The sequence below is a fragment of the Uranotaenia lowii genome, chromosome 1, assembly GCF_029784155.1.
Source record: "Uranotaenia lowii strain MFRU-FL chromosome 1, ASM2978415v1, whole genome shotgun sequence".
NCBI lineage: Eukaryota > Metazoa > Arthropoda > Insecta > Diptera > Culicidae > Uranotaenia > Uranotaenia lowii.
The window spans coordinates 137,294,465-137,308,273 of record NC_073691.1 but is presented as its reverse complement, the minus strand read 5'-3'; the positions used below and the strand labels follow the sequence as shown (position 1 = coordinate 137,308,273).

Sequence of the window (13,809 nt, the reverse complement as noted above, 5' to 3'; positions counted from 1 at the left end):
TCATTTTTAGATTGTCAAAATACGAAACACAGAATTTTTGACGAATTTTCAAAGATAGCTGCTATTTGAACTTTTTGTCAATGGTGAATATAATTTTTTTTGCGGAAATCTTTCGTTAATATACTCAAAATTCTTTGCAAAGTTGAATTTAAGTACAAGAAAATTTTGCAAATGCAAATTGACAGCTACCTTTTAAAATTCGTCAAAATTCGGTGTTTCGTTTTTTGACAGTATAAAAACGCAAAATTGTGTCAAATTACGTTAAATTTCCTATCCTTTTTCTAAAATTTTACTTGTGCGATTTCAACAATTTTGACGGTTCGGTTATACGGTTTTAACATAATTTTTTATACAGTTTTTTGTGGTCATGATATTAAAAAATTTCAAAAAATATATGCTTATGTTCTATCGTATAGCTTCGAACTTCAACTTTTATGGACACTAAGTGATATTTTTTTTAGCAATACGTAACTGATCTACAGTCTTTTTTCCTAGACATGTTTTTTTTTGATTTTTTTTCTTATACTTTATACTACGAAAAACTGAAGCGTTGTATGTTAGTAATGTTTGAGAAACACATTTGAGTAACATTACGAGGTTTTCAAAACTTATTTTTTTTTAAATGGTTAAGAAACAAGGGAGATATATTGGTTTCAATCAGGAGTGTCAAATTGACACTCCAGGGACTAACGGGTAACGGGTAAAAATTTCAGGGACGGATGCGATATTGGTGTTTGATTGGATTTTGTGAAGTTTTTTTTTAAAAAGCAGCTTTCTCTCTCCGATTTTTTATGTGGATTGATCCTACGACCGTTTGACTGAATCGATCTTTTCCTGAAGATCGAACAATCCTAGCTTAAACACATACGAAAATTGGAAATGAACCCAGTTTTAGGAAAAATATCATTTTGATAGCCTAAGGAATCCTTGTTCCATGTTTTTTCGATCTTAAAAATATTGGCAGTTAGGTGTAACAGTTACAACTAGAGTGGATTGATTTTTTGAGAAAAAATATTATTCTAAGGTAAGAACCTAAGGTCCAAGAGATGGAAGATTGTTAGTCTACCTACTCACTATTTCTATTTTTGCGATAGTTGATTTGGGCGCCCGGAAAGTACCACTCTAAAAAAAAATTACAGAATTCAAGACAAAAGTGAACATTGTGTCATATTAGAATACAAAAATTTTCGTTTCATCCAAGTTTCATGTCGATTCGTAACATTTTAACGACAATATCACCAAACCTTTACGAATCTATATGAAATGTGTATGGTTGTATTTTCGTCCATGGAGCTATCAGGAAAGGGTCTCTCCCATACAAATACAAATTTAAAATAACTATCCAAGAAGCATTTATCGCAAGAAAAAAATCTACTCCGTTAAATTTGATATCATATTTCTTGTTAGTTCTCAAGTTATGGCGAAATATATCTTCCTTAAAAAACTTTCCGGAATCTTCAAAACTTCACACGGATGCATATGGTAGGAAGAATCTGTGTCTATGATGTTTGTTTTTTTTTTAATTTTTTTTAACTGCTCCGGCTAGCTTACCGTACGGAAGGCTACCGTGAGAAATCCCTGTAACCTAGGGTTGCCATCCGTCCCGCAAAAGCGGGACATGTCCCGCTTTTTTGTTGAATGTCCCGCTGTCCCGCTTTTTCCTCAAAATGTCCCGCTTTTTTTCTTAGTAAATTTTTACAAAACTAACTGACTAACACTGGAAAAATCAAATTTTAGTCTCAAAAAATATTTCAATTACGTCTTTTTCTCAAAATTAGCAGCATTTTTCATAGTTTATATATGACAATACTGAATAACAGGGCCGGATTAAGCCATCGGGAGGCCCGGGGCAATTTTTCTCGGGGGGCCCCTATGATTCGTTTTTTTTTTTCAAATGCTATCCCTGAGAATACAAAACAATTTAAACGTGTAAAAGGATTGGAGATGAGTTCAATATTTTCTCTTCAAAAAGCCATGTTGTCTGAGTAGAAATTTGATTCTGGTATCTTCAAATAAAAATTGTAAATGAATCACGTGCAAACATTGCGGAAGAGTTGAGAAATTTCTCAAAAATGAAAGCTCTGATTGGAGCTTCCAAATGCAAAATTTTATTCTCAATTTTTTTAATATTCTTATCACCAACTAAAATTCTCTTATAATGACCGGGTAAATATTTTAAATATTTTTCATGTCATTATTGATTGTCGGGAAATTTTCATCTTATGACAAATGGAAAGTATTATGAAGATTTGAAACATAGAACACAAAATAAAAATAAAAAACAAAATAATTAAATTCAAATTCTATAGAGATACAAATATAAGAGTTGAAGAATTCAAAACTTTAAATTAGGTTATTTTCACAACCACAATTCAGTGTCTCATATCTAAATCATAATTTCAAATCATGTTTTGAGAAACGAAATATGAGTTTAATATAAAAAATGGAGATTTATAGTTACAATCACAGCGGAAATTGCACCAAATGTGTATTTCAATTTTATATCTTTAAAAAAAATTTTATCAATTTTTTTTTCTAAATGTGACAAAAGTTTCATTCGATGCCCCCAGAGCCAAAAGGGTAGAAGTGAAAAAAAAATCGTTTGAAAAAAACAGAATAGAGATTAAATGTTTAAAATACAGAATCCGTTATCATTGAAAAAATCAGATAAGAAATTCAAATGAGTTTAGTACCTTAAACTGGGATTAGTTCTCAAAATTCAGAAAAAACCATGAAACTGAATTTCAATAACTGAAGAAACAACACAAGACATGAAAATCTCAATGAATTGAATCTGGAAAAATATAAGATGGAAAAAACATAGAAATATTCATGTTAAGAGAATCACTCAATGATATTAGCAACTCAACTATGAGATCGTTTTAATGATAATTTGAGAATGTTCATTTAAATATGAATGCTTAATTCAGGATATTTACTTCAGTAGACGGATAAATGTTGGTTAAATCAGTTGAAAAAATTTAAATACGAATTTTAAACTTAAGACAGAAATTGGAATGGAAATTCATTAAAGAAACTCAGTACTGTCAATTGGTGCAATTTACGCAACTACTTTTTTATAGATTTTGTTTTCAAAAATAGGGAGGAAATTAGAATTTATCAACCAACGGTTATTTCAATAAAAATGATTGAAAATTGAAAAATTTGAATAATACCCGGTATTAACCCGGATACTGCCTTGAGATGTTTATCATTAAGCTTCTATATTCTCTCTTAGCACTGTGAGCCAGTTTTGACGAAATAAGGTGCTATTTTAGAGCAGTAACCATTACTTGGAAAGTGAACGTAAAAAATAAACATCATAATTGGAATGAAAATGAGGAGATCCTGACAAAATATCCTGACTGACATGTTTCGGTAAAAAAAATTAAAATTTGGGGTATTTTTCCTCGTGTTTTTCATAATTTTTTTTCGAATTCGGTTTACATTTTTTCACAGATTTTGGGTTGAAAATTTGGAATTTCAATACTAAGATTTTGAAGTTCTCAGCCCGAAAAATGCGGAAGAACTTCCCCTTAATTTATGTAAGAAGAAAACTATTCTAGATATTTATTCACGGGGGCCCCTTTAGTTGTTATATTTCAAGTTTTCATTCCGATTTTCTAGTTTTGATAACTTTTCATTGATTTGTAGAAATTGAGGTAATCTGAAAAGTCATGTTAAAACTTTTTTTCACTCGGGGGGCCCCCTTGAGCCGGGGGGCCCGGGGCAATTGCCCCTTTTGCCCTCCCTTTAATCCGGCCTTGCTGAATAACTCTGAAGCTCTTGGCATAACATTAAGATTCTGATTCAGTTAAGTGTTCTTGGAGCACGTTCAACCAATGTTTGAAGAAAATTTTGCTTCAGTTATTTCCATATAATTATAGATAATTGAATTAAAAGGATAAATTTTTTCGCCGAAATCTTAGTCAAATTGCCTTTTTATACACCACCTGTTTCGACTAAATTCTCCAAACTATGTATATAAAGATGGAAGTTTTTTTTTAAGTTTTCAAATTTTTAAACAAATTACGAAACAAACTAATTTCTATATGAATTACACAAAGGTTTTGAAAGCGGAATAAAATCCGCCGTTTGCATGTACTGCTGCATATGGAAAAAAGCCATGCAATTATTTAGAAGTTGTGTAAAAAATCTGAGCAAAATCAATCTGCGTTTAAAAAAATCTTAGTGTACTTTCTATGAACAACTTTGATTGATGGTAGACGTATAAGTTTGGCTGCAAAATTAAACTTTTTTCAGACTTTCCTAAATGTCCCGCTTTTTTTGGCTGTGTCCCGCTTTTTTTTTCGTGAAATGTCCCGCTTTTTTCTAAAAGTATCTGGCAAGCCTACTGTTACCGCAATATACACACAGAAATATACACAGACAAAGAAAATTCTAAAAGTTTGTCAACTACCCAATAGTCATTGCATACTTTAAGGCGCAACTTTATAGTTTTTAGATAAATAAAATTTCAAGTCCTTTTTAACAGATAATTACGGGATAAACGTTAGTTATTGGACAGATATTAGTAATTTCATGATAACCAATGATCACGATCCATTCAGAAGATAAATACATCATTTTGGACTCTAGGGATCAATTATACCCATAACAATTTTGAAACACTTCTTCTTAAAACAAATTGAGAGTTTTCTATTGCTTTGAAAATATGGGAACTTCAAATTTTATACTCTAGCGATTGACATATTTCAACAAATATTTTTATTATTATTTTTTAATGTGAGAAACATTCTAAAAAGAAAATAAAGATCTCAAAACCACATTTTGATAAATTTTCCAAACAAAGTTCAGTAACTCGAAAATTAAAATTTATTGAATTTATTGAGATAACAGAATTGTTGTTTTTTCTATTTGGGACATTTTTCTAGAACATTTGATATTTGAAAGACCTGTTCCTGTTTCGAGATATAGCGAAGGAATCAAGTATCCCCAAGGATCAAGTATCCTCATTCTCCCCTACATTCATTTAAAAAAAAAAGAACCAAAAGACTTGCTAGCGATATTCAAACTTTGAATTGATTATTTGACTCAAGATTATGATTTAAAGCATCTCACAAAACTTGAGATAAGTATTACTATAAAAATTCGAAGCTGAATTCACTGAAAACTAAAATTTTAATCAAAAAACGAGTAAAACAATGCGATAGCTTGATATTCCAGCATTTCTGCTTGCCATCCAAGGTTTCTCAAGGCGTATCTCAGGAACTTCCTTTAAACTCTCTGTAGTCTGTTGATATTTATCAACGTTAAGATATTTTGTTGAATGCTCAAGTGAAATTTGGCATACATTTTTCAGATAAATTTATTTCCTTCACAAACCGAATCGCTACGGATTCATACCTAGGTTATGCAGTGAAGTGTTAGGTTAATGGACGTGTAACATTAACTTGTTAAACTTAATGACTAATCGAAAAACCCTCGAAATTCTTTCACCCTTTTTTAATGATTTTTTTAATTTTGTTTTTGTTCTATGATGATAATCAATCACCGTTAGTTACGTTCGGTGATTATTCTTACAGCCTGATTGGAGAAAGCTTTGATAGATCATTTCTAGATAGTGAAAATTATGGACGGATAGAGGATTAGAAGAAGTGAAAAGGTGTTGAAAATCAGCGAAGTAAATTGTAACAAAAGTCAATTTTCTGTTCGAAACTTATTCCCTATTCAGAAGTGGTACAGTTGGTACAGTAACATAATGTTGACCCTACTATCCCATACAAATTCAGAATTCAGATTGAGAATCCAAATACAGTATTTGTAATAGAGGTGCAGAGCTTAGCTCTCTAGTGTCCAAACCAAGGTTGCCGAAATCACAGAAATATCTATAATTTCACAGAATCTTCAGCAAATTTTGATCACAGAATCTGTGTCACAGAACACAGAATTTGGAAATATTAACAGATTTCACAGATTTTTTTTTATATTTTGAACATATTTTCGAAATAACAAATATTATATCAACATAAACTATGGATTTCTAACCAAGGTTGCCGAAATTACAGAAAAATCTGTAATTTCACAGAATTTTTAGCAGATTTTCATCACAGAATCTGTGTCACAGCATTTTGAAAAATTCACAGATTTAACAGAACTTTTGAATTTTGAATGAATTTTCAAAATTTTAATTTTTTTAGCCAATATAAAATTTGGATTTTTTTTCTTTGAATTTCAGAAGTATGATAGTATTGTAAATTTAAATTGCTTTTACCAAAATTAAATGTAAAAACGACCCAATTTATCATGAATTTCAAATGAAATTTTAGGAAAAATAGCATCACAGAAAACCATCACAGAATTTTTGGTTACAACCACAGAACGTCAGAATTATTTTTCTGAAAACACAGAATTTTTTTCGGCAACCTTGTTTCTAACTTTGTTTATGAATGAAATGCTTAAATAAGTAATGTTAATTGATTTTTCATAAGTGTAATGTAAAAAAGATTCATTCTTGGTGACTTTTCAAAGAAATTTATGCTGTTTCTGTCACAGAAACCCATCACAGGATTTAAAATCACAGAAAGTCAGAGTTTTTTTTCGCAAAACACAAAATTTTTTGGCAACCTTGGCCCAAGCCCGCTTTTAGTTCGAGTGTATTAAAATAGTCATAGAACCGCTTCGAATAGTTAATTTTACAATTTGTTGCCTAATAATTGGAAAACATGTCAATCTATCAATCCATGTTACTGAAAATTGTTTGACTAGCAGTTGTCAAAAGTAACAGCTAAGAGAAGCTTAAAAATATGAGAAAACTGTAAATGAACCTATTTTTCGAAAAATTATCAAGCATCAGCATTTATCGACCTAAAAAAAATTATTGGCAGTTAGGCCAAAGAGTTACCCCCATTCTGAATTAATTAAAAAAATTCTCAGTTAGGAAGGAGATGGGCGGGACGGGGTTTAGAAAGTACGCCAACAATCCAAAAAATATGCGCAATATTTACTTTTCATATAGTTAATTTGAAAATCTCAGTTATTTGAGGACCAATTTTAACTTAAACTTCATAAACATATAGCTATGACTCAGAGTTAAAAAGTTTCAGAATGTAGGAAAAATAGGTGGAAGTGTGTAAATACTACAACCGAAAAAGTACTGAATGTTAACCCTTTAATGCATAGTGTTGTTTTAAAACAACACTTATCAAAATCCAAATATCTCTGAAGATCGTAGATATTTTTGAGTGATTCACAAAAAATATTCAAGAGATTAAAAGACATTTCCTCATTTTATTTTTATCAGGAAATATAAATGTATATGTGAGAGATATCTTCCAAAGTATTCGTCAAAAATTGCAAAAATCAAAATTATTCATTTTTTTGAAAACAGTAATTTTTGGAAAATCGCTGTTATTTCTTCAGATTTTGACATTCCAACAATTTTTTTAATCTCAACCAATCACAAACACCTTCCTGCAGCTAATTAAAAAGGTGTGTAAGAAATTTGCAAAATCGTATTGAAATAAAATTAAAATTTCAAAATTTTTTTTTCAACTTTGATGGGCCATAACTTTTATAATACTCAAAATAACGGCTTCAAACCTGTTCAGTTGTGTTATTCGAACTAAAATGTTATTATTCCACTGAATCAATAACTGCTACTCTCATTTAAAAAAAAAAGTCATACATTAAAGCGTTAAGGGGGGGGGGGGGGGGGGTAGGGTCTAACACTTTCAAAAAATCGATTTTTCATTTTTTTATTTTCTTATTGTAAAACATTTAAAGAATGTTGTGTCAAATTTTCAAGTCAATTGGAGCAAAAATGTAGAAATTATAGGCCTTAATCTCCTCCTATCTAATACTGCAAGAAAGCAAGAGCAGAAACTTCAAACGCGTTTTTCTCGAAAGCACTTTTTTAAAGTCCGTGGACATCGCCATTTGAAAACTACTTATCCGATGCTTTTCAAATTTGGAACATATTTTCTACATATAAAATACCAGACCCCAAGTTTTTCTTTTTTTTTTCTTTTTACTTTGGGTAGATTTTACAGGTGAAAAATGACGGATTTTTTCGTGAAAAATCGTAGTTTTGACTTCAAACAGCCACAAAAATTTCATAAAAATTTTTTTAAGTTAAATAAAAACGTTGGGGTCCAGAAAAACATCAATTAAAAATATTTTGCTCTGATTTTTCGACCTCAGATGATTCTGTGCTGAGATACAGTGTCCACCGCAAATCCTGTTTTCTAAAAGGCGTCCTCGAAAGTGCTCCGTCACCGGCTCATTTTTCAATATTTTTCTACGAAAAAATTACTAAATGTTCTTTTAACAATGCTTTGTATAATGCAAAAAATTTAAATACATTTGTTTGAACGATAGCTCTAGAAAAAATCGTGAAAATGGTGTTTTTTTATACCCGTTAGACCACCATCAGTGGACCAGCGATTACCGTTATACCACGCTAACCACTCGACCACCGAGACGTACATAGAAGAATATAGTTTTAGAAATAAAATGGAACTTAATCTTTCAAAATAATTTTAATGGCTTGTTTTCATAATGATTTCAAATTTTGTTGAAAAGTTCACCAATATAAAATTAATAGTTTGTATTTAAAAAAAAGCTTTCTGAATATTTAAGCTTTTTAAAAGACAAATTTCATACCAATCTACTGAAAATACAAAAACAAACATACAGTTTGGACAATTATAAAAATCATTTGTTTTTATTCCCACAATTGATTGACGAAGCCGTTTCAATTCCCAAAAAATTAAAATTATCGAGTTGAAAAACAATATCAAACATCCAATGTTTGTTTGATAATTATTTTGATTTATGCCTTTTCTGTATTCATTTACTTACAACTCCGAGGAGTGTAGGAGGGTGATGGACGAAGAGAATGCCGCGCGGGCGGCAGTAGTGCAAAGAGGCACCCGTCGAAATGTGGAAAATCACCGACAGCGGAAGAGGCAGCGAGTTCGACTTTTCCAGGAGAAAAAGCGCCGCCTGGAGGAGGAGGAGATCGAGGAGCTGGAGCAGCTGCATCGTTCCCAAGAAACACGAAAGTTCTATCAGAAACTCAACGCATCCCGCAAAGGCTTCGTGCCGCAAGCCGAAATGTGCCGGGATAAGGACGGGGGTATCCTGACGGACAATCGTGAGGTGATCAAAAGGTGGAAGCAGCACTTCGATGAACACCTGAACGGCGCACATGCAGGAGATCAAGACGGTGGGGGAAGGTACATCGCCGGCGTAGCCAACGACGAAGAGGAGCCACTCCCAACGATGAGTGAAGTTAAGGAAGCCATTTGCCAGCTGAATAGAAACAAGTCGGCTGGGAAGGATGGCATCGCAGCTGAACTCATCAAAATGGGCCCGGACAGGTTGGCCGATTGCCTACACCGGTTGATAATCCGGATCTGGGACATAGAACAGCTACCGGAGGAGTGGAAGGAAGGGGTAATATGCCCCATCTACAAGAAGGGCGACAAATTGGACTGTGAGAACTACCGAGCGATCACTGTCCTCAATGCCGCCTACAAAGTGTTGTCCCGAATCCTACTCCGCCGCCTCACGCCACAAGCAAACAGATTCGTGGGAAGTCATCAGGCCGGCTTCATGGAGGGACGGTCTACGACGGACCAGATATTCACATTACGGCAAATCCTCCAAAAATGCCGTGAACACCAAGTCCCTACGCATCATCTATTCATCGACTTCAAAGCCGCATACGACACGATCGACCGTAACGAGCTATGGAAAATCATGGACGAGAACGGCTTTTCCGGGAAGCTGATCAGACTGATCAAGGCGACGATGGATGGAACGCAGTGCTGTGTGCGGATTTCAGGTGAATTGTCGAGTTCATTCGAATCGCGCAGGGGGCTTCGACAAGGTGATGGTCTATCCTGCATGATGTTCAACGTGGCGCTAGAAGGTGTTATTCGACGAGCGGTGGGCGAAATGCGGGGCACGATTTTCAACAGATCCAGTCAACTTATCTGCTTTGCCGATGACATTGATATAGTCGGCAGATCATCTGCGGCGGTGGAGGAGATCTACCGCAAACTGAAACGCGAAGCAGGAAGGATTGGGTTGATGATTAATACGTCCAAGACGAAGTACATGCTGGCCTGCGGATCCGAGACCGACCGAACCCGCTTGTCCAGTAATAACAAGGTCACGATCGACGGCGACGAGCTGGAGATAGTCGAAGACTTTGTCTATCTCGGCTCACTGGTGACCGCAGACAATGACACCAGCCGTGAGATCCGGAGGCGAATTATCAGCGGAAGTCGTGCCTACTATGGACTCCACAAGCAACTGCGGTCGAGAAGACTTTGCCCTCGCACGAAGTGTAACCTGTATATGACGCTTATTAGACCGGTTGTTCTCTACGGGCACGAGACATGGATATTGCTCGAGGAGGACCTGCGTACACTCAGGGTATTCGAGCGACGAGTGTTAAGAACCATCTTTGGCGGCGTACAGGAGAACGGTGTGTGGAGGCGAAGGATGAACCACGAGCTCGCGCGACTCTACGGCGAACCCAGTATCCAGAAGGTGGTGAAAGCTGGCCGGATACGCTGGGCGGGACATGTTGCGAGAATGCCGGACGACTGTCCTGCAAAACAGGTGTTCGCTACGAATCCGGTAGGAACAAGACGAGCGGGGGCGCAACGAGCGAGGTGGTTAGACCAAGTGGAGCGTGATCTGGCGAACGTGGGGTGCCCGAGAAATTGGAGAACGGTTGCCATGGACCGAGTGAATTTTAGGAATTATGTTCGTCAAGTTATGTCGTGAGACGGAATACTATGTAAATAAAAAAAATTACTTACAACTCCTAGAATAGCGGAGTTTTTGTGCTTAAAATTTCTGCTACACCTGGCAAAACTATTTATAAAAATCCTATTTCCAAAATCCTATGAATTTATGTGCTTCAGCATGCTTCCATGAGTAAATTTATTTAGGGGGAAGTGTGTAAATACTACAACCGAAAAAGTACTGAAAGTTAGGTTAATAAGTCCCTGTTCTTTGCAATTTTTAACTAAAATTGTCAATAAAAATTTCTCATCTATGAAGTTTTTCGTAGAACAAATGTTATTTGTAATCATGAAACAAAGCTTCTGTGAATTTTTTAGCGAAAAAAAATTGGATTAAAGAGGGTTAAAGTTCAAAATTAAAACTAAGATTCTAGATTCGAAGTTCAAGTTTTAAATTCCAACTCAGAATTAAAATTGACAGTTCCAACTAAGAAAGGATTTAGAGTTTAAATTCGAAATTTCACAATTCTGAAACAAAAATTCAGTACTAGAAACTATTATCAGGTAGAAACATTCAAGCGCATTTTTAAAGTCAGATTTTCTTGTATTTTATTCATTACGGAATATAAAGATAGAGTTTTAGAAAATAAATGGACTTGATCTTTCAAAATAATTTTAATGGCTTGCAAGTCATAATTTTTTTTTCCAGGATTTTCATCCTTTAGGATGATTCATCCCTTTTGCAAGTCATAATACGTTTTTTTCTACTTTCCATCTCTATCAAACAGTAGCTAACAAAATGTGTTCAAATTTTGTTGAAAAATTCAGCAATATAAAATTATTAGTTAGTATTTAAAAAAAACTTTCTGAATATTTAAGCTTTTTTAAAGACAAATTTCATACTAATTTACTGAAAATATAAAAACAAACATACAGTTTGGACAATTATAAAAATCACTCGTTTTTATTTCCACAATTGACTGACGAAGCCGTTTCAATCCCAAATTAAAAATTAACTAGTAGAAAAACGATATCAAACATACAATATTTGTTTGCTGATTGATTTATTCCATTTCTGTATTCATTTACTTACAACTCTCATTTACCAAAAACTTTGAAAATAGCGGAGTTTTTGGGCTAAGTATTTCTGCTACATCTGGCAGAACTATTTATAAAAAATCCTATGAAATATGTGCTTCAGCATGCTTCCATGAGTCAATTTATTTTGGCAAAAAAAAGATAGAACCGCAACATTTTTCCTCGTAAGCCGAAAGCCAATGTTGACAGGCTGTAGGGGAGGAGCGGGCTATATGCGCCTATTAAGCAGAACACTCATTTAATCAAATATCACGTCGAATATGTGTACAAAAACTATATACACGTGTGCAGGCATCAGTTTTCTATGCAATGGAGTAATTTTTATGTTAAAATTTTCTTCAGTTTCCAAGAAAACGATTTTATTGTAAGTGTTGTCTAAAATGCCGAACCTCAAACCGTGCGGGCTAAATGCGCCTATTTTTGTTTTGAACAAAATTTTTGTTTATTGGGCAATATTTCCGTATAATTTCATTGAAACTGCTTGAAAGTAATAATTTCCGTACGACAAAGGTGAAGTTTTATAAAAATCTATGTATAACATAATTTTGTGGAATAAAACAAAAGTTAGGGTTGCCATACTATGGAGGCAATTCATCCATGAGAAAAACTTTATCAAATCTGTCTTTAGATCTTCAATTCATTCTTAAGATATCGTTCAGAGCTTAGATTTGAAGATTCAGTGATAAAAATCATTTATTTATTCTATTTAACCTGTTATTTTAGGATGGAGGCATTTTACAAACATGATGGGGGCAAACAAAAACACTCTATTATTCCATCAAATTATTATTATTAAACCTCCACAAAAGCTGAAATATGTTTAATTTCTTAAGTTCATTTGAGTAAGAAACAAAAACTATCCTAGTTTCTGTTTTAAACTACTTTACGTATAATTTTTAAAAGTCGAAATATTACATCAAAATGTATCAAAACCTTGTATGATTTTTTAAATTTTTTTGAGTTTATAAACTCATAAAATTCTTTCTTGCCTTATGTTCTAAGCGTATCACCCTCAAAATGTATTGGTCAGACAAGCTGTCTAGTCAGCCATTTCGCCAAACAGCCGTAGGGTCATTTAACCCGATAGGCCCATTTAGGAAACCTTTCCCCTATACACGAACATTTCTGCTGACCGTTGACACTTTTGTTGGAGTTGAACAAACCAATGTAGAAATTTAAAGGAAAAAAAATTGACGGTTCCGAAAACTGGAACACCGTAGATGTTATACACTTGGTCTTCAGCTACCTCAAGCGGTCAACAAATCGATTGAATTTCAAAACAATTTCACCTGAACAGGTAGAATTTTGTCAGGTTGCTAATTGGTTTCGACTATTCTGACTCAATAAGCTTTGACCATGGACTAAGTCATTGATGGCAGACGAACAATACATACGTTGTAGGTCAGGTTTGGAATACTTACGATTTTATTTGAATATTCAAAAACTTGTAAAAGCTTCCGGTCCACGATTCCACCTTCAATTTCTCACGATTTTAGCTGTTCTTGATTTATTTGAACTTCACCTTGAGGTATTTTCAGTGCACTTCTATCAAGATCACTAGTCACAGTTCATATTACACACTCTGGATCAGTTTTTCGTTTGCCTCTGATTATAAAATTTCACCTTAAACGCTTTCACTGGTTCTAGAATAGTTCAATCTTATTGAACCCGGATCGGACGTAAATTTCGAGAGCTTCTGAAAACCGAACCGAACGCCCTGGAATCGCAAGCCGGAATAAACGGAATCCGCTCGGAGTTAAGCGCTTTTATAAAACTTTTCGTTTTTTTCGCCGGCAACTCCACCTATTACACAAAAACACGTACACAGACACACATACACGCGAGAATCGAACGAAAGCTACCCACCTGTTGCTGCTGCTTCCTCAAATCAGCCGGAAAGCGCCGGCAAAACCTTTCGAGTAGGTACTTTACCTGGCCCTCCGCCACGCGCATAGGTCACCTGATATGAGTCGACGTTAATCAGTAA

General features: G+C 34.2%; 1 protein-coding gene across 1 annotated transcript in view; it reads right to left on the bottom strand.

The window, feature by feature from the left end:
- The window catches only part of LOC129740244 (acyl-CoA Delta-9 desaturase), a 68,407-nt gene extending 54,836 nt beyond the window's left edge, over positions 1-13,571 (bottom strand). Inside the window, exon 1 of the mRNA XM_055731851.1 lies at positions 13,244-13,571. The gene's annotated coding sequence lies outside the window, so the exon portion shown is untranslated. The remainder of the gene's footprint in view (positions 1-13,243) is intronic.
- Between the last annotated feature and the right edge of the window lie 238 nt (positions 13,572-13,809).